We start from the raw sequence: 21,867 nt of genomic DNA on the forward strand, positions 1-21,867 counted from the left end.
ACAGGGACCCCTTCCCACAATACCCCCAGTACCACCACTTCATAAGTTAAGCTTATATGGATCCCCATTGCTCTGCCCATAAACTGTTCTATTGAGCTTTTAAAAGGATCTAAGATACGGCATGAAGCAAACATATGGATCGTGTCTGCTTCCGTGCTTTGGCATCACGGGCAACTTATACCACTTGTTCCCCCAGCGAGCTATTCTATGCGTTGTATAATATAGTTCAAAGATAGTCTTGTAGTGTTGAGCCTGGAGGTTCGCTACCTTTAGTACTGTGTTTGCCAGTTTAAGCGAGGTTTCAAACTCATTCCCGACTATATTCAGTTTCATTCTCCATTTGTCCGAGACTTTCCCCTCGACCATCATCCTTGTACTGGCTCAATTCTTCATATATATGTGAGATTGAGCATTGCTCCTCGCTTTGTATTCGCTCCATAACTTCTTCTCTTTCAAATACCTAATTACATCCTTGCTTCTTTAGCAAAGCTGACCTAATCTGCAGGTATTTGTAAAAGTCTCTGCGCTCTAGATTATATAAATGTTACGCCTTATCAAAAGTAATTATGCCGGTAGAATCCGTAAAATCCCCAATAGTCTTTACACCAAGCTCATCCCATCGTCTCATTATATTGTCATGGAAAACCTCCACTAATGAGGGATTCTTGAATAAGGGCGTATAGTAGTTCATTCTTCCAAGTCCCAACTTTTTCCGGACCGATGTCCAAACCGATATTGCAGCCCCAAGTGTCTTGAACTTTACTTTCTTGTAGTAATTTTCTTCAGTAAATGTTAAAAGCCATTTATTGGCCTCAGTTGTTATAAGTACGTGTATGTCTGGGATACCCTCGCTACCCCTCCATTTATCTAAAGTAGTGCCCCCTAATAGCCCTCTGGTATATTGGAGGACCGACGCCCAATAATATGCCCTGAAGTCAGGTACTGTCAAGCCCCCCGATCCCTTGCAAGGGACATGAACTTAATAACCCTTCGTGTTCTGCCTTGCGCCCAGATGAAGCGGTTAGCAACTCCCTCAATCTCATTAAACCAATTACTATTGAATTTTAATGGAATCGTCGTGAAAAGGTATAGGACTTTAGGAAGGAATATAATTTTTAGTAAGTTGCAGCGACCTACTATTGTCAGATGCAGATTATTCATTCTATCTAAATCTTTTTTAGATTTTTGAAACACAGGGGCCAGATATTTTCCACTATCTTTGTTAGATTTGAAGTTATTGTTATTCCAAGATATACCGCTGAATCTGTTACTCTTTGGTCCGCCAGTGTAATTTTGTTATTGACCACACTTTTCGTCTTGCCTTGGTTTATTTGTAACCAGACAGTGCACCGTAAATATCTGCCTCTCTTTCTATTTCCGCCAGAGCCAATACAGGTTCTGAGATGTGATTGCTAGGTCATCTGCATAACCTAGAATTTTGGTTTCATACCCATTCAGTATTATTGGCAGGATGTTTCTATTTAATTATATTCTCCTAATAAAGGAGTCAATATAAAAGGCAAAGAGTAGCGGGGAGCAAGGACACCCTTATCGGGTTCCCCGTCCAACATTAGTTACTCCACTCACCTCGCCCATTGCTCGAAGTCTAATCTTGGGGTTTGTGTACAATGCCTGTAAAGCCCCTATACACCGTTTTCCAACATTTGCTTTTTCTAACGCAGACCAGAGGAAGCCCCACGAGACCCTATTGAAAGCTTTTTCAGCGTCCAACAATATTAGGGCCATAGGGTCTCGTGAAGCTGCTGAACCATCAAATAGTGTGCATACTCTCCTGATATGGTCTGCCGTGCCGCTCCCTGGGATGAGCCCGTGCTGTCTAGGGGATATTACCTTCCCGATTATCAAGCTTAGGCGGTTCACTAGGATTTTTGAATATATTTTGGTGTCGCTGTTCATGAGGCTTATTGGTCTGTAAGAACCTGGATCTGTTGGGGGCTTGTTTTTTATCAGAAACACCACCATTGTGGCCCCCCCAACTTTTTTTCAGGTCGAGGGATTGTCAACCCTATTCTATGTTCTTGGGTTCTTCCTCTCTTTAGGGAGTGCTATCCTTGTCCTAATATTGAACTAGCAGTGGTTTTTTTTCACAACCACATTCATGAACTGGGGGAGCCAGAATAAGGACCACAGAATGGACTACGGGAGAACAATGTTTTCTTTTGATACACAGGTGTCAATATGATTCCACACTATTTTCTGTGAGTTCACCAAAAACACAGGATAGTGTTAAACAAAACTAATAAAGACTTTCAAGCTGAACCAAACCTTGCCTTCACGCCAAGAACGGGGAATCTCTGGCCGGTGTTTTTCTCTGGATGTTTTGAGCAAACATTTCTAAGAGACTTTTAATGCAAAACTCAAACTTTGGCAGGGTGTGAACGTATTTATGTTTAAACTTCATGAAGGTGATAGAGCGCGGTTTCACCTGCCCAGAATTGTACCATACTCCCCTGGGCCCATAAACACTTACCCACTTTGAACAGGTAAACCTTACGTTTAACCAGTCATTAATGTAACCTTTTTAGGACCTATACCTTGACTTACCAATCCTAGTCACCGTTACCTAGAGTCCTAAGGAATGAAGGGAGTTAGCAAGAAAATAGGTAGTAAATAAACATTTGCACTCATAAAATAACCACAGACTCAGGAAACATTTAAATGCTTTCTCTAAAACATTCTTTAAATGTCAATGTCCATACTAGATCAGAGCTTGGTCAATTAAGAATAATATCAAAGCAAGATGATGTGAGAGTATCATGAAACGTTCTTTAAGCATTGAAACACAGGAAGGGTAAGAAAAGGGAAACAGCACGATGACATACCCTTACAACTTTTATATTTAGCTAGAATGGTGTGAAGACCAACCCTGGCCACTGGCTAGTATAAAGGATAGGACCCCTGATAGTGCAGATTGCAACAGGATAGAACAGGTGCAGACCAGAATTAGGATAAGTACGGACCAAATTGGATCTGGACAGGACCACCACAGGTCAGGACCGGCACCCACAGCTAAAGTGCAACACCAGCGTCACACCCCTCTCTGCAGCTAACAGTAGGACCCCGATTGGGTTATAGAAACTTCTCCCTCAGGAACCCTGATTGGGTTGTCGAACTCCTTCCCAGAACCCCGATTGGGTTATCGAATCTTCTGACAGAGTGCTCCGCCAGCCCCTCTGCTCCTGAATCTTCTGACAGGGTGCTCCGCCAGCACCTCTTCTCTCGATTGCCTATTGAGCGCGTTGAGTCAGTGACAGGTCAGCTATTGGGACAAGTCGGACAATCAAACTAGCTAACCCTACCTTAGATATACCATTTTCCAGGGAAGTGTACCACCCCCCAATGTTGCAAATGTGTGAATTCCCTCGATTTGATTGGTCAAAAGACGAGGAGAGGTCATCAGTGGAGTGGTGTGGCTCACTGGTTAGAGGCGGCAGACCCGGAAGCAGAGGACAGCCCGGGACCAGGGTTCAATTCCCGACGCGGCAGGGTCATGAACCAGGGTCAGCGGACTCAATAATTCTCGCCTCGGTGCCTACTCTAACCAGGGATCACACTCGGCAACTCTGGGCATTAGCTTGCCTCATCTCCACAACGGCCCCCACAAAATGCCGGGGATGCCTGGTCTCACCTTGGAGATACCCAGAAAATGGACCATCTCACAGGGAAAGCCAGGACGGGTTCCCCAGCGGTTTATAGCTCCAGGACGCCTCCGGGTAGCAGTGCGCTTTACAAGACACACACATTTACATTTACATCACACCATACCAGTTATGAGGCCATCTCTTCAATATTCAGATCCATGTTCCCGCCCAATATTTTATTTTCCTATGCACTTTTATTCCACCCAAAAATGAATGTTCTAATATTAACACAATGTATAATTTGACATCCTCTTGGAGGTTCAGGAGGTCCGTTTCCCAGGAATATCTTCTAGCAAGTCAGGAGTTGGCATGGATTCATTGCCATGGCTTGTAGACTCAGGTGAGTTTGGCGCATGTCCAGTTTCAGGACCCGAGATGGAACATCATTACACTTGATTGGTCAGAACACGAGCTAATAGCAAAGTCAAAGAGAAACAGTTTTAGAAACCTTTATAAATGAATGCACTGTATACCACTTATCTCTACTCTATTCCATTACTTTATTTTAACTACAGCATTAGGGATTATGCAGAACGAACAACTTAGTAAAAGCAGCACTGCAAGCATTAGCAAGTTAAAACATAGAGCAGCCATCTTTAGTTCTAGTGCGCAGAAGCAAAGTTTTCCCACCAAGCAGTAAGTACGTCATGTCACGTGAGTGTGACAGACGCATGCGCAGAAAGGTTCCCGTGTTGCGGCTGCCATTTTAATGCATTCGAGTTACGGTTAGTAAAAGCACATTGAAAAGCTTCCCCTAGATACTAGAAATGTTGTGTGGTGCATTGTTAGTAAGACGAAACATGTGTATTAGTGTATTACAGTTTATTTCGAGAGGGTTGAGTCCAAGCAAGTCACTTTACGTGCAGAACCTTGCTCCATCAAAGGTCCATTGAAAACATTTGGAGATTTTTGCTTTAACACTTTTGCATGCAAGCAAATGATTTTTGTGAGAATTTATGCCACATATCGTTATTTTACACGAAAAATGGTTATTCAAAGTACATACTCCACAGAATATACATATCAATCTTTTCCTTTGCAATGCCACTCTGCAGCTGTCAGGAAACAATTCTGCAAATATTTGCCAATGACAGTAGGAGAATAGAAAAACTATGCAAAAGGTAAACCAGCAGGTACAATTTCTGCAATCTGTTTCTCCCTTGGTCGAACTCAATTAGAGTAACAATTTTCTTGATGTGCAGATTGCAATTAAGAAAATTACTCCTTGTGGAACTGACTCAAGAAAATATGGAAACTTAGCTAAGTGTGACAATGAGAACCTTTCCAAAATACTCAGCGCACCTAATTTTGCACCCCTTGGCCCACGTACCTGTTTTAAAAGAGAAGCAATTCCACCCTGCAGACCACTGGCCTCAAAAATAAATCACATAAAAGAGGAAACTATTTTGCATTGCCCAGTTCAGTTCCTTTAAATGCATGAGGCACTGTCATAAAACCAGTATTTTTATCTTATGGGGTGTGTACATGCAGGGAAGCAAAGGAACTACCTGTTTCCGTGGAAACCCCAGTAGAGTTGGTAAGATTTGGAAATACATTGCTGCTTTATAACATCCTGGAATATCGCATAATCCCCTGATTCTTTTAAATGCATGTTGCAACCTTCTCCCTTGGAATAACAACACAGCTGGAGTAATTCCAGGGAAGAAATACTGACCATCAGAGTTTCCTGACCCCTGCACATCACACTTTACTTATTAAAGCATGATGCACTTTACTTGATGAGGCCCCATATTCGTAAAGAGACCTTATACGATCTTACCCAAGGCTAAATCATACAGGAAGCAATCCATCACTTTTAGCATATAGTCTTGCTAATTTGAAATTAGCGTACCAAGAGATGGTGGGGATAGTCACAAGAATGTGTGATAATCATTGCAAAATTAGCTTACCGCAACTTTGCATATCGCAGTCTATCGTGGGAAAATAATGTAGTGTTAATGTAGCATTCTCAACACAGCGGTACCATACGATAGACTCACGATAATGTGTCAAATGTCCGTGTGAGAACTAACGTGCCGCTGTAGAAACGCAAAACACTAATGCGAAAATAGTAGTGATGTGACCAATCACGATACAAACATCATCGATAACCGGCGACAGGCCTGCGATTCCCAAGCATCATGAGGGAAAATGTTCCATATAAGCAGAGTGAAAAAATGGTGAGATGACAACGTACAAGCACAACCCCACAGCTGTGATGTAGAACAAATTACCATTATCCCACATCAGATAGGCATCTCCTCACAAACAGTCACAATGTACATTGACATGCATTCTGTATGTAAACAGAGCCAATGCGGAAACATACATGAAACACACTGTGAAACCGCATCTCCCCTTCACATTGCAGAGGGACAATCAACACCTCCTGCACACAGACATGCCATGTCCATGATCAAACATTTATGAAAGCATGGACAAATGTAGGGGCAGTGACTCCCCCTTAAGTACATGTGGCTCATGTTGTGGGACTTGAGTCACAGGGTGCATCCCTGCATTGTGGTGGCACATATCTGAGCTCGAAAGAAGTCTGTTGTCACTTCTAGGCCACAAATGACAGCCAAAATGGAATTATTTGGGACATATGTGAAACGCAGAAGAGGGGAATACCGTACTAACTGTGACACATAGAACTGGCAGTTCAAATACGTGACACCCTAAACTGCCTCTCTGCACAGAGGTGACACACTCATTAACAAATTGAAAAATTGCTAGCACGACATGTCGCACTCACACTTTTCTGAGTGATGTGCCTGTACAGATGAGTGACTTGCACGCAGGGAATGAGTCTTGGAAAGCATTTATTTGCACATGCTGTGCCAGTGGTCATTCATCGTACTGTCCCATGATTGCTAAGGACTGTCACAATGTGATGTTAACATGAGAAAAGATTGTCAAAGATGGTGTTTCTATGGGCTATTCCTGCTGCAGTGGGGTATGGTCCACTGGCCTCATCATCATCATCGTCCGGTGCATCTGACACTTGTATCCATGGGGCATTGCTGTGTACACATACAATGTGCAACACTCAACATGCAACGATCATCTTGCACACGGCGTCTGGGCTGTACAGGAGCCTTCCACCTGTGATGTCCAGGAACCTGAAATGTGACTTCAGCATGCCAAATGTGCTTTCCACGATGCCCCTGGTGCGTTTGTGGGCCAAATTGTACTGTCTCTGGGCCTGTGTGTTCAGGGCTCGGAAGGGTGTTATCACCCAAGCGCAGAGGGCATATCCCTGGTCACCTGTGAGACTTAAGTCAATACGCCGTACTGCATGATGTGTTGGCAGGCTCACTGGGTCATTGGTGTGTGATATGTGTGACCTGTATGACATAAACTGCTTGTTGCTAATGAATGGCATCAATGTGTATTACGTAGCCTCACTGCTGCTCCTCCTACCCCGAGAATATTCACTAGTCTGTGCAGTGCGGTTGCATCACTGGCACCCCTACGGCACACCATTGTCATGCCTGTCTGCGCATGTCCACAAGCCTGACTATGACACAGTGATGATCTGCGCTGAGGGTGGCCGGCCATGTGTGTGTAGGCCTATGGTAAGGATAGGGCGGACACAGATGTAGAGCACATGTCTGGCTGAACTCACCATGTGGTTGAGGGTAGACCTTTGGCGCATGCTGCGCCAATAGCAACTCACACAAAAGTTGGTATGTGTGATCCCTGACCTCTAGCGGGCATGCGCTCCATTATGTACCCCTTTGGCCTAGCCCGCACTCCGGGGGCATGCTACATAGCAACATTGTCCATTGAGGGATGGGTGGTGCAGACACTACAACAGAGACAAACACATTAGTTACGTCCTTGGCAAGGCCTAAACTTAACCATGCCCAGAGCCACGTTTTGAAGAACCACCCCCCTACGCTGTACTGGTGTACGCCAGTCAAACCGCTTACATTTACAGGGGGTACGTCACGGATACATGTGTCAGGTCTACCCCACTGCCTGAGGTGATATGGTTTTGTCGGCTGTACACATCACAATGTAATGTGGTATGGCCTGGGGCTCTCATGCATACACAATGACCCGGCCCCTTTTATTACCAGGGTCACATGTCCAGTGACGCCTGTGCTGGATGGGTGTTGGATAGTGTAAGCCACCCCTCAGGGATTGGTTCGTGCAGGCAACCACTACAACAGTGATCACAGGATCAGAAGTTCAAAGTTCAAACAGCAAGGGTCCATGACTTGAGTTGCACAGAGTTAAAGCCCTGGATGCACAGCAGCTGGCACAGACACACCACCATGGGACGGTGACTTGCGGTGCACTGAGGTAGGGCCATGAGATCTGAGCGGGTCCTCGTTGATGTCCAAGGAGAATGTCGCAGAGTGTGACGGGGACAGCGGAAGGTGTCCTTCCAGGGCATGATGCAGAGGGCAGTAACAAGCAGAAATAGGCAAATTGAGGAGTTGAATGCTACAGACTCCTTTTTACCACCATGTCAGTATCAGCAACATGATGATGAAGACAACTCCCAGGCCATAGACTCAGATGTCAACAAAGTTCAACGAGAGAGTGTCCATGACTTCCGTGGCACAGAGTTAGTCGCACCGGAGCTGAAAGGGTATGCACTCTGCGATGAGGCCTGTACAGTGATATAAACTCTGCCATAAATAAATCAAGGCTCAGTTCCAAATGTGTGACCTACTCGACCACAATGTAGGCCGGGGGCAGTGGTCAGCAGTGGCCCACAGTCACGTGTCGTCGGCTTGCGATGCACAGAGTAGTGGCACCAGCGCAGTTGTTGGTAGTGTTCCATCACCTCCGTAATGGAGATCCTTTTCTCCTTCGGACTGAACTTCATCTTCCTGCTACTCCTCTCCTTGCGTACTGTGTCATGAACTCTGCCATGAGGAAACCAAGATTCAGTTCTAAATGTGTGACCTAGTTGACCGCAGTGTAGGCCAGAGGTAGCGGTCAGCCCGGGTCAACAGCTGTCCAGCCAGCTCCTCCTGGATCTCTAACACACAACGTTGGAATGGCAAATGGAGAAGATTTGTGGCTGATGGAGGTAGTAGCACCAGAGCCGAGCGGGTGTCCGGTCTGCGACAATGCCGTGTCCTGCCTGGTATGGACTGCATTGGATTGGTGTGAGGCCTGCTGGATCACACTGTAGGCCGAGGGCTGAAGTCAACAAGGGCCCACAGACACGTGTGGTTGGAATGCTATGCACAGAGTTGGTGACACCACATCAAAGGGATTATAGTGACCTACTTGTCCGCTGTGTCAGCCGGTGAAGTACGGCAATGAGAAAGGAGTACTGCAGGACTTGCTCTCAGAGGCTGTGATGCCTGAGGAGGCTGCCAAGGTCGCGGGCCTCGGGCTTGAAGCTTGCACCGGCACTTGGTGGGCCCTCTGTGACACACGCCGGTGTCGGCAGGTGAGCAGTGATGCCTGGATGCGCAGGGTCGGGCAAGACTGGTTCGGGGACCATCAGGCCGGGCTGCATCAGGCGCACAGGATCGCATGCTCACGGTGTTGACCGCGTGGTGGGGTGAGAGGCGCCGCCCTGGCAGACACGTTGGCCATTCCGGAAGAGAACCACACCCAGAGCTACGTGCTTTTTATTCACACCCCTACGCTAGCCTGACGTACGAAGGGCCAGCCCACTCTGCACACGCTTACAGGGGGGACATAACAAGCTACATTTCCGTGATCTTCCCCACTGGCTGGGGTGACATGGTTGCAACCACTACACTACCACCACCACCAGTGAATGTTGTCATGGATATGTGTGTGCTCTGCATACTGCAGTCTGTCCAGCACATCCACTCCACACTTGGCATTGTGTACATGCTCATTCACTCCTTCGTACATGCCTCATTCCCACCTCTTCCAACATTCTGCTGATGTGTGGATGAGGTGCCATGCCATTGTTGGCTTGTGTACATGGCTAGTCCAGGTTACCACGGTAAGTTGTGCTGGCATGCCTGGTAGGTGGGCATGTTGTTTGGCATGTTTTATGTGAGTTTGTGACAAGTACATTCCCAGAGTTGTGAGTTGCATGATTGTGGGTTTGAGGTGTGTGGTGTGTTCATTTGGTACTTACCAACGAGCAGTGCATTTCCGTAGGTGCCAGCCTGGAAGCACTGGTTGATGATGGACTGTCTGAAGGTGTAGGAATCATGCACAATGCTTGGGTAGTTGGCGATGACATTGGTGAAGAGTCCCCAGTGGTCCACTATTGCCTGCACATTGATGGAATGCGTGTGCTTTCGGTTGCGGTCATTTTGTGCAGTTTCGGCAGAGGGCACAAGTAGTACATGTGTGCAGTCAATTGCCCCCAACACGTGCAGGAAGCCAGCTATGGCGTAGACGCCTTGCTTGGTCTCCAGCTGTTCCTGCACAGTGTCGGGGAAGTATAGGTACTGGGGTACCAAGATGATGATGGCATCCACGACAGGTGTGAGGAACTTTCATAGGGCTGGCTGTGAGACTCCTCCGACTCTGGTAGTTGTTGGTTGGAAGGGACCAGAGGCCGAAAGATGCAGCACAGCCAGCAGCTTTGTCAGCGGAGGGATGTTGGTTGTTCGATGTGTTGGTACTGTTAGCCTGTGGGCAATGATGGTCAGGATGTGGAGGATGGTTGTCCTTTTGAGCCTGTAGTGGGCAATGACATTCTTTGGTGTTAAGTCTGTGAGCCTGGTGCGTTTCCTGACGGTCCGCCGCTGTCTTTGTCTGCGCTGTGTCTGTGGTTGTCCGGTGATGGGCGGGGGCGATCCAGGGATGGCGGTGGGGGTTGTGGCCCTGTTGGGGCTCTGAGCTGCATGATCTGTTGATCTTCAGGTGTGGCTCTGGGCTGGGATCCCTTTTATGTTGCAGGTTTTCTTCCGACTTTACACCAGGTCAGAGCCGGTGTTAATTTCTTGCTACTAACGCGCCTTATCGCCTGTTTTGTGATCTTATAGTCAATCTGGCTGGTCGTTAAGAATGTTGCGGTGTGGTGTTGTCGCAGCTTTTTGCACTGAAACCCCTACTCCACATCTCATTAGCGTCAGTTGCCGGGGTCATCTGTGGCGATGTTTTTTGCGGCTGCTATCACAGATAAACTAGTGATATGGACTGTTAGCACTTGCTTGTGAATGGGGAGCTAAAGTTGTCACAACTTTGGCTGTGATAAAGTGCTGATATCTCGGCAATAGCTCCTTGAGAATATGCACCTTTATTTTTCTAAACTGGTGTGGAGTTCATTTGTAGTGTCTCACTGTGTTACTGTGTATGTTATGTACAAATACTTTAACCATTCTGGGATAGGCCTGACTGCTCGTGCCAAGCTACCAAGGGGTGAGCAGGGGTTATCTTAGGTTTATAACCTCCTTATCCTGACTGGAAGGAAGGGTCCCTACTTGGACAGGGTGCATACTGCAGCCAACTAGAGACCCCCATTGCTAACAAATAGGGAAAGATGTTGTCTGTATAGAGGATTTTAGGAAAATCCGCAACCGTTTTTATTTTTCAAATGACGCTAGGAGGCAATACTGACCAATTCCTGATGGGTCTTAAATAAAATCTTCATTGGAAGTTTGGGGGTGGTCTCCACAAGGGCCTATTTTAGAACTTGTACAAAATAGAGCATTCAATGCACACCAATTAGGTGAAAAGGTTTCATAGTGGTGATGGGGGAAAACAGCTGCTCACATTTCTCTGTAAAATAATGTCTCAAGCTACCACATGTGAAGTAAACACTATTGCCACTTCCCATTTGGTGAGTAACAGAAGTCCTGTATTGCCTATTGCCAGTCCTTTCTCATGCTTGTGAATGGGGTGATACATTTATAGCGACTTTGGCTGCGATACAGTGCCATTAACTCAGCGATAAATCCTTGTGAATATGCCCCGTTGTGTTTTGTATTATAGATTTTATTTGTTGTCAAGGAGCTACTATTCCTGAGTCATCCAGAGTGATGTGATGAAAAAATGGGTGATACAGTGGGATCTCTCCAAACGGAGAGCTGGACTGGTCATCCTCCCTAAACATCAAGGTACAGTTCACCTATTTATTAACAAAGTAACCTGTTAACCCCTTACTGTGGCATACTGACTCATTCACCAATTAACACAACAAAGCATACTAGATATGGGCTGGAACATAATGAATAATCTCTATGTGAGCGGAACATAAACAAAAGACGAGGTCAGTTTCTCATACATTCTATGTCAGGGGTGTCAACATTTTTAAAATGTTCTGTAGATTCATTTATACTGGCTACTTTCTTACATACTGAGGATATATTGGCCAAGATCATCTCTTGTTGAGGAGTGTCACCACAACTCACCACTGTCTGAATGGCTGTGCTGACAATAGGGAACTAACGTAAACTTAGCACTGATCACTAATACTGCCCATTGCATTCTGCTGTGATGTCATTGTTTATGCTGATTTCACTGATGATGTTATGTGTGATTTCATCTGTAGAAAGCAGAGTGAAGACATGAGCAGATCATTGAAGGACAAGTAATATTAAACTACAACTGGTAAATGTCAGTGTTTTTTCAACTGAACATCAAAAACATTGTGTAACATTAAGTGTGTTTTGTCCATGATTGTCTGTTCTTTTTTAACAAAATGATAATGTCTTTTGAGGAACAATAATCCCAACTTATCTTCAAATAAAAGGTTTCAGTGACTTGCTCAGAAATAATGAACCTTCTGACCCATCTACTAAGATAGAAGGCTGCTGATTAAAGGACATTGAGTTAAAGGGAGGTGAAAGGCCAGTGAGACACTTGTAGCAGGTTAGTTCATAAAAAGAGCGATTCTACCAGTGATGAAGAATGCCACATTGGTGAAAGGGGTGGCCCGCACAGATCAGGGTGGTGGGCAGGGGAGGGTGTGGGGGTTTAAGGGAATGTAAAAAAGAAGAAAAAAACACGCCTTTTTGACACGTCTTGGCACGTCTCGCATCTGTCATCCTTGCGCCCAGGCTTCCATGAGCCAATCACAAGGCTGCAATGCAGCATTTTGATTGCTCTGACTACAATGGTACAGTGCTCAGCCAGCGAATGGAGCCTGGGCATGTTCTCCATCCAGGCTGTAATGCAGCCTGGGTGCAGAACATGCAAAGTGCGCATGACTGTTTAGTCAGTCCCAGATGGCCACCAAACAGTCATGCCACCACTCCTCCCCTCCTCCTCTGTCACCAGAGCAGCCCTGCCCCACCTGCAAAGCTGCCACTGCAGGAAAAAATAAAATGATAATAACCTCAACTTATTATCATTTTATTTTTCCTTTATTTCACTGCTGTAAAGTAGTGGGGTGATGCTCCTCCGCTTTAGCAGAGATGCCGCCCCTGCTTGGTGGATGAAGAGGTGCCTTAGGCATCCCCCACATACTTCTGAAATTGTTATGAGGTATGGCTGCCCGGGTGGGATCAGGGAACCCAACAATAAAATAAAAACACACATAAGGCTTTGCGCTAACAAGGAGTGCAGTACATCAAATATTTACTGCTCTTGAGAGTAGTACCCCATAATACAGTTTTTCATGTTATATATGGTGTAGTGCCCCAGGGAGGGGTAATGGCACAACACATGCTCTACTTAAATGTTGTGGGAGGCTGCTGAGAGCACAGCAGTAAGTCTCTTAGTCATTTAATACATGACCCCAAGAGGACTTGGCTATTGTTTTCAAAGCACTCCGAGCTAGAGATGAATGTTCTTTGATAATGTTAATGGTAATAAAACTTGTACAGCGCATGAATACTCTCTGATATCTTGGCACTTCCAGTGCAAACATACTGTGCTAAGTGCTACTAATGCTGAAAAAGCCAGTTCTTCAACTGGTTCTGAATTCCAGAAGGGAGGGAACTTTTCTAAAGTGTAAGGCAAGAGAGTTCCATTCCTAGATAGTGTTGAATGTAAGACTCCCCCCCCCCCAATACATTTTTTAAATCTTGATTGACTGCATGAAATATGCATTAGCTGAACGTGAGTACCATTTAAACAGGTCCTCCAAAAACTTTGGTCCTTCTTTATGTAGTGGCTTATAGGCCAAGCAGACAGTCTTAAGCTTTATCTGCTAGCAGACTGGCAGCCAGTGAAGTTCTCGCAATGCTGATCTGACCGACTGATATTTTGGAATATCCAGAACTAGTCTTGCAGTGGTATTTTGCACTGCCTTTAATTTCCTAAGAAGGGTGGATTGCACCTTAATGTACAGTCCATTTAAATAGTCAAATTTAGACATGACTAAGGAAGTTACTACTGACTTTCTACATAGTTTCGGGATAAAAGGCAGAATTTTCCTAATAGTCTTAATCATAAAGTATGAAGAAGACACAACCTTAGAGACTTGAGCTTTGAAGCTGAGCTTTTCATCTATAATGAACCCTAAGTTTTTTGCTTTGTCAACCGGGTGGGGGAGGGCCAAGATTATCTGGCCACCAAGCTGGTAACCAAGGAGGAAAGAGATTACCGAACATAATCACCTCTGTTTTGCTTGAGTTAAATTTCAAGCAATGAGTGCTCATCCAGTGACTTAAGGATAGCATACAATCATGAAGCTTTAATGGGTGATTAATGTCCTTATCCACTGTCGAGATCACCAGCTGGGTGTCGTCGGCATAGGATGTTGGGGTCAAATTAAAACTTCTGATTAGTGGTGCTAATTCCGCTATATAGATATTACAAAGTATAGGGCTCAACGACGAGCCCTGCGGAACACCACATGGGAGGGAAAAAGGTAGCAACTTAAAATTTGCCCAAATGGACTGATTGGGTCCTCTCCGCTAGAAACGATGTCAATAAGGAGAGGGCTTTACCACCTATCCCAGCTTCTTGTAGCACCAAGGCTACTGACTCACTGCTGTCTAGCGAAGTATGGATTTCTTCTGTCGTCTTAATTAGAGCTGATTCTGTACTGTGGTTAGCTCTAAAGCCGAACTGGCTGTGGTCTAAAATGTGATTGGTTTCAACAAAATTACAAAATGACAGCGTTCCATATTCATGGCCTTCTCAATTATCTTTGCCATAAGTGTAATTCCCTAGATTGGCCAAAAATTAGCTGTATCCGATACATCCAATTTCTTTTTAAGTAGAGGCAGACACAAACCTATTTCCACATAGTGGGAAAAGATCCTCGTTCATTCATCTGGTTGAATATCTTTGATAGGTGGGGTCCTACAAGATGGCAAATGTTTAGTAGAATTTTCGGGGGCAAGGGTCTTCAGGAGAGCCTGACTTAGCCGTGGAAATCAGCTTGGAAATTTGCAAAAGAGAAATCAGAGAGAAATTGCGCAACAAAGGTTTTTCGCTGATTTCTTGTTCAGATCTATTAGCTTTTAGTGTGGAACGAGTAAATTGATCATAAATTTGATCTATCTTTGTTATAAAGGAGAGAGCTAGAGCGTCTTTGGCTGCAGTGTGAATCCCTGTTTTTTATGGCTACAATATTGTTTAAAGACATATGTTTATGCCTGTTTTTATTAAAAATACTTTCTTTAAAAATATTTTAGTGACAATTATTATTGAACGTTGCTTTGTGTGTATTGGATTACGGTTATTGATAAATTATTGTGCTGACTTTTTGATACAGTCAATAGGTCTGCTTTACATATATTGATGTGCTGACTCTTTGGTAAAGAGCATACGTCTGTGTTTCATGTATTGATGTTCTGAGCCCTTTGACAAAGCTAGCAGGTCTGCTTTATTAAAATGACATCCCATTCAAATTTCTATTTTAAGTTAAAAAAAGATAGACATTCACAGACAAAACTGAATGTTAATAAAAAACACTGAAAATAAAGTGATGTTATATTTAGGAATTCTAATTATATCTGACTTCACAATGAATATTTTTGAAATTCTTTGTTAAAAAAATAAATGTTGAAGTAACGTTATGTTTAAGGGAATATGTCAGTGACAACATAGGGCCTCATTGACAAGAAAGTAATACAATGTGGCATAGCAAGTCATTTGGCTGTGTTGTGCTGCAGCACTTTCAAAGCACAGGGATGTGTCATATTTACAGCAATATCATGTTTCCCTGAGCTCTTCCCTGCACTGGCGCACAATTGGCTGCCATGCGCCAAGGCAGGTACTCTTGAGCCAATTTTGCAAGGGTGTCTGCATTTTAGGGGAGATTGTTTTTGAGCAGGATGGGACACCTTCATGCACAAAAACAATCACAAGAGGAGTTTTCTTCTTTGTATGTGTGCTGCAGACTTAGCACACACAGAAAGAGGAAAAAAAGAGGAGAAAGAAATATATTTCTCCTCGTTGCGCCTCCTTACCCCTTTCCTGGGAATGCATAGGATTCTGAAACGTTTTAAATCTGGGAATGCGGCAGAATCCATGGGTTTTGCATGGGAACACCCACAGCAGCAGCCATGATACGCCGCTTTCATGCAAAGTGCTGCACGAAAAGGGGTAGTATTTACTAAGCCACGTAAAGCCAAGCAGGGCGCCTTTATGTGGCCTTGTAAATATGGAGCACCACACTGTGTCACCGGTTCACCAAAAAGAGTGATGCATCAGCGGTGCAAGGGGCTTGTAAATATGCCCCATCAAGTTTAAAAAACACTGAAATCATTACCAGTTATATTTATTTCAAGTAACCATGACTGGTGCCCTAAAGTAACTATAAGTACTACCCTTTGCCATACACAGTGTTGTGACCATGGTGCAAGGGTGCCTGCATTGCAGGGAATTATTATATATGTGCAGGAAGGTGTCCCTCCCCACACATAAACAATAACTTATGGCCATTTGTAACTTCTATGTGTGCTGCAGAGCGCAGTACGTATATAAGTTGCAACTCGTCATTTTGTAATCATTGTTTATGTGCAGGAAGGGCCTTCCTGCACATGAGCAATCACTAATGGTGATTTTCTGTTTCTGTATGTGCTGCAGAATGAAGGAGACATAGAAAAAAGAGGACACATGTATAATTTCTCCTTGTTGCACCTCGTTTCAGACCAGGTTTTCTTAGGTCTTATTTTTGGCGTGCCCCATATTTACGCTACCCTTGTAAATAGGAGGCAGTATCAAAAAGCAATGGGTGTTGTGGTGGAACATCCAGAGCAACACAGATTGCCCGCCCCTTCGCTGTAGCGGACTTCTGAGGTAAGGGGCATATTTACAAGGTGGTGTTAAGCCACTTTGAGAGGCTTAACACCACCTTGTAAATATGGAGCAGGCATTACACCACAGGAACTTTATTAAAAGTGATGTTCCTGTGGCACAATGCCCTTGTAAATATGCCCCTAAGTCCCCAAGTCCTGTAACTGCTGCTGCAATGTTTTCTTTCATTGCTCATGTTTGCTCATTACGATGGGTCCTCCACTCCTGAGGGAGCAAGATGGTCCAAGAGAAAAAGGCTCCTAGGCCAATCAGAAAGTTCTGCTTTTCGAAGTTTTGTTTGCAAGAGTCCTTCAAATTCAACTGTCCAGATGTACAAACATTTTGTAAACTTAAATTCACAAAAACTGCTGAACGAATTTACACCATATCGCAATAGCTCTGTTAAAACAAATTCTATGGAAATTGCATTTGGATTTTAATTTTTGTATTTTGTGACTCCCCCCTTCTTTCTCAGCCCCTGCTGATCACCTCCAAGCTTTTCATGAAGGAGATAAGCAATCTTTTTTGGGAAAGTTTCGAGAAGAATTGTGAATTGGTGTCAAAGTTATTGCTAAACTAAAAAATGCTTTTCTTGTGGAAACACAGACCTAACTATAACTACCCAGTGTCAGTCCCAGTGGCAGTCGCACACACTGAAAAAAAAAAACCAAAGGTTAAAGTGAAGATATACATAAGTAGGGGTGTAATATTTTAATTTCACTAAAAGCTAGTGGCTACCCTAGAACATTAAAATGGAGTATTCCATATGAGGAAATGTTGCATGCCTTACGATTATGTACATCTGATCAAGACTTTAATATGGAATTACAACACATGATGAGAATATTTCTGAAATTAATGTACCCTCATGATGCTTTAGAAAATGCAATGAGAAGAGCATGTTACAAAAACAGAGACATACTCTTAACACTATTAGTATTATCATCGTGATAAACAGTATTGAGTAGACATTATTATAGCCTTATAGCCCGCCATAGAGGGCTATACCGGCTATTAAAGGCCCTCTCCAGCATTAAAGGCCCGAGTGAAGGCGAGGGCCTTTAACAAGGGAGAGGGACTTTAATAGCCGGTATAGCCCAGCTACGAAGGGCTATAAGGCTATTAGAACATTCTGCTACTAGAGGGCAGAATGTTCTAACAAAAAAAAACAAAGCCTTATGAAAGCGTGAGGGGATTGGAATCCCCTCAGGCTCACTGAAGCCTTTGTTCACAGCCAGAGCTGTGAACAAAGAAACATTGGAATGTTGGAGCTCCAGGCTTATACCAGCCATTATAAGCCCGGAGCACTCCATTGTTTTCCAAGGAGCTCCCAACATTCCAATGTTCTAAGAAAGAGTATCATACAAAAACCCTGGAATCTATTATGTATGGATGAACACCACCAAAATTCGCTCAAATTGATTGACATCTCAACATCACCTACAGAAAGATTGTCGCCCATTTGATTTATTGACCAAACGTTATATGGACCCAGGAAGACTGAATTACAATATGACTGGCTGATGGTGAAGAACATGGTATTTTAGGTGGTGTAATCTATGCATAACATGCAAGCATAGGATCAATCGAATAGAATTGCTGACTTTTGAAGGGAAGAGTAGAATTACAAAAGAACACAAAAAGTGGAGCACTAATCACACTGTATATGTAATTGAATGTGGATGCAAAAAATATATTAGGGGCACCAATAAGATAGAGAAACTTAAGATCCTACAGCACGTGTGTAATAAAGAATCAGGACAGGAGTTACCCTCTAGCATTCCACTTCTGGAAAGGGCTAACAATATTATGCAATAATACATATTGCAGCACATTCAATAAAAGGGAGCCATGAATAGCAACTAAGGAAGGAGAACTCCAAAATGATAACAATAATGGAAACATGAACCTCATGGGGACAAAATGTGGATGCAGAACTGCATGCACAAAAGTGATCAGTAACTACTTTAAGCGCAATAATGATGTATATTCCCATCACAATAAAAAACTAAGTTCAAAGCGCAGCGAATGATGTTCTCGCAAGTTACAGTTAATTGACTAAATCATAACAGTTTTTAATAAAAGTATTTTAGTGTTTTTAAAAAAAAAATAGTTCTTGGTTCATTTCAAGGCCTAACTATAGAGTCACTTTAACCTTTCTTTTTACAGCAAGTTTCCGTTTATAAAAAAAAATCTTATTTTATATTGGCCCAGTGGTTAACCTTTTTTTTCAAATTTTTTTTATTACAAGCCGTAGGTACAGACAATACATTGGTACATTAATTTTTTTTCCATAATGAGACACACATTAGCCAAAAATGTATAAAATCCAAGAGACAACCCTAGACAATAGAATACCACAATAAAAATAAAAAATAGTGTTGCAAGTTTTACCCAAAATAATAGTTAAAAAATATTTTAAGATTATCCAATCAATAAGCAACTGGTGATAAAAGGGCAACATCAAGAATAATATTACTATTATTATACCGAACATAGAGTGCAAATGCAAAGAGTATAAAGACCAACGCTTGAAGGTGCTATTATGTGCAAAATGTAGCCTTAATAAAGTGACTAATGCAATAAAAGTGCAATATATAATAACACAAAATATTTCGTTCATAAAGTGCTAATGCAAAAAATAGAAAAACCGGCACTTGACAGTGCTAATGTTATTATGTGCAAATCTGCAAATCTTTTTTTTTAATTTTTTTTTTTAGCCTGTATAAAGTGACTAGTGCAATAAAGTACCGATATATATGAGCAGAAATAATAACATGATAAAAGTACTTAGCAATTAGATATAGCATAGCAGATGAATACTTATATTTTCTCAGATATAAATATAATACCGTCTTTCAATTAGCTAAAATATCACAATCACCTTCCTTTTAATAGTTCAAGCTGGTCAAAATATTTCCAATTCCTTTCAAATCTTGCAGTCGCACCCACCCTACCTGCATAGGCTCTCTCAAAATTATAAGTTCTTTTCATTTTATTAACCCACTTAACATGGCAAGGACACACCGTAGATTTCCAATTTTGCAGAATCAGGGACCTTGCCACGGCAGAGGAAATAAAAATAAACACTTCTTCTGATTCATTGAACCTATTCCTGTCTTTACTAATGCCAAAAAGGGCCACTTCCACTTCTGGAGGAAGAATTTTCCCAATTGCCATCTCCAAATCTGCGAAAATCTCCCTCCAGAAGGGTTCTAACTTTGGGCATGAGAAGAAAATGTGATACCAGCCACCCTGTCCCCTAGTTTTGCATCTAAAACATTTATTCTCGTATTCGGGGAACATTCTTTGAAGGGCTTCCGGGGTATAATATGCCAACCAACGACAAAGAAAAGACATTCTCTTGTAATTCGCTGCTCAAAGTGCCCTATTTCCTAAGTAACTTATTGTCTCCCAATCTTTGTCAGACACCACACACTGTAATGTGAGACTTATTTTCTCCAGATGGTTGCCTATTATATTGGTTGATCCCGGAAGAGGTAACTTTTTATACCAGAATCCAATACCCTTATGTTTCTCCCCATATAACGCTGTTAACAAAGCATTAAGTGTTCTATCAAGACTTCCTATAACTTTTCTTATAAAATAACTCAATTGCAAATATTGAAAAAACATGAGCCGATTCGGATGCGTTCTGTCTCTAACCATTTGCCAGCTTATTAACGTATTTTGCGTGAGAAGATGCCTTATTTCACAAAATTCAGCCGATTCCCATTCTGTCAAATGGTTTGAAGAGATCCTAAGACCTATTTCAACACATTCCAAAAGTTTCAAATAGATGGATCCATCTGAGCCATGTTTTTCAAATAGAAGCCGCAATCTTGATGAATACCCCACCAGTGTCTTATATCGTGTTCTCTTTGGAAGTTTTGCAGTTTTTAAGAAAATAAAAATTTGAGAACCTGATTCCTCAAGCATTCTAATAAAAAAAAATTGTCTTGTGTCTGTCTAGCCTTTAATAATCCTGTCATTATATCAAAAAAAGCTGCCTCGTAGTATGTATAAAAATGTGGAAGAGCATGTCCACCTTGGTTAACTGGAAGTTGTATTGCCGCAAGTTTGACTCTATTGGCCTTTTTATTCCAAATAAATCTTCTTATCATGGAATCTAGTTCGTTAAAAAAGGCCAAATTAACTTTAATTGGGATATTACTAAACAAAAATAAAAGCAGAGGTAATATGTTCATCTTTATCAATGCCACTCTGCCAATCAATGATAGGGGCAGTATATCCCAATGTTCTAAAAGGCTCTTGATTTTATTCCTAGTTCTTATATAATTCAATTGAAAAAGTTCTTGATAGTCTCTGGTCACGTAAATCCCTAGCCCAGTGGTTAACCTTGTAGGAGTGACCCACCCTCCTCACATCCAAGCCCTGTCCCAAACCCTCCACTGGTATCTAAGCAACGTTTGGCAATGCACATCAGGTACTGGCCTCAGGGCCTGGTCTCAAGTCCAGATACTGTACCCAACCTTCAGCAGGCAGCCAACTTCTGTTGCATACAGCCTGTGGCCGTTTGCAGTGGGAATTGGGTCTGAGCCCAATGTGCCACCTGTATCCCTCTGCTGGCACCCAAACACTGCTGTGTACAAGTGTTTAAAATGGTACAAAAGGGGGTGGTGATGAATGGAGCATCTGAACCAATCAAACACTCACACCTAGTCAACAGATCTTCGTTTAATCCATCACCGTTCTTTAGCCCACTCTGCCACCCAGTTCAGACATGACCATATGCAAATCAGTGTGACCCTGTGCCTCATGGGAACAGTCCAGCCGAACTGCAAAGCCATGCCTTCCCTGGACCGGACTCAAACTTCCTAGGACCGGTTTCTGGCATTCCAGACGTCTTCAGCCAGGCTTGCTTGAATCCAGTGGCAAAGTGAGCAAGGAACTCACGTCTGAGCATACCCTGTCAACTTATGGCGAACAAAGCGGTACAAAAGGGGGTGCTGATGGATGGAGCATCTGAACCAATCAAACACTCACACCTAGTCAACAGATCTGGGTTTTATCCATCACTGTTCTTTAGCCCACTCTGCCACCCCAGTTCAGACATGATCATATGCAAATCAGTCTGACCCTGTGC

Source organism: Lissotriton vulgaris, chromosome 1_1 (genome assembly GCF_964263255.1).
Source record: "Lissotriton vulgaris chromosome 1_1, aLisVul1.2, whole genome shotgun sequence".
NCBI lineage: Eukaryota > Metazoa > Chordata > Amphibia > Caudata > Salamandridae > Lissotriton > Lissotriton vulgaris.